Source organism: Triticum aestivum, chromosome 4B (assembly GCF_018294505.1).
Source record: "Triticum aestivum cultivar Chinese Spring chromosome 4B, IWGSC CS RefSeq v2.1, whole genome shotgun sequence".
Classification (NCBI taxonomy): Eukaryota; Viridiplantae; Streptophyta; class Magnoliopsida; order Poales; family Poaceae; genus Triticum; species Triticum aestivum.
This window is the reverse complement of record NC_057804.1, coordinates 429,336,820-429,337,348: the sequence shown is the minus strand read 5'-3', so window position 1 is coordinate 429,337,348 and position 529 is coordinate 429,336,820.

The window sequence follows — 529 nt, the reverse complement described above, 5'->3', positions numbered from 1 at the left end:
CGAGCGCCTCCTCCCGCGCCTCCGGCCCCGTCCAGCCGGCGCCATGGCCAGATCCGGGCCGGCGCCGCCCGGATCCGCCGCCCCGGTCCTCCGGCGACCCTCCCCCGTCGTCCTCCGGCGCCGCCCCGTCCTCCGGCGACCCAGCTCCGTCCGTCCTCGATCCCCGTGCGAGCTTGAGGTTGTCCCCGAAATTGCCCAAGTCCCAGATTTTGTTATTATCATGCCATGTTCATCGCATCGTATCTCTGCATCCGTAGCTCTGTTTCATGCGTGTAATATGTCAAATTGTTCGTCTCGACGAGTAGATCATTTCATTCCATTGCATCATTTTCATTTGAGCTCATATTGATGCCCGAAATGCTGTTGGAAGAGTGCATGTTGATGTTAATCTGCTGAAACTGTTATAACTTGCTCATTTGTCATTTTTGCCATGATTTATGTGTGCATCCTATGAGGTTGATGTCTTTATGTGTTTTAATCTATGCCATGCCATCTTTCCAGGGGTGTATGCCATGTATTTTTGTGATCA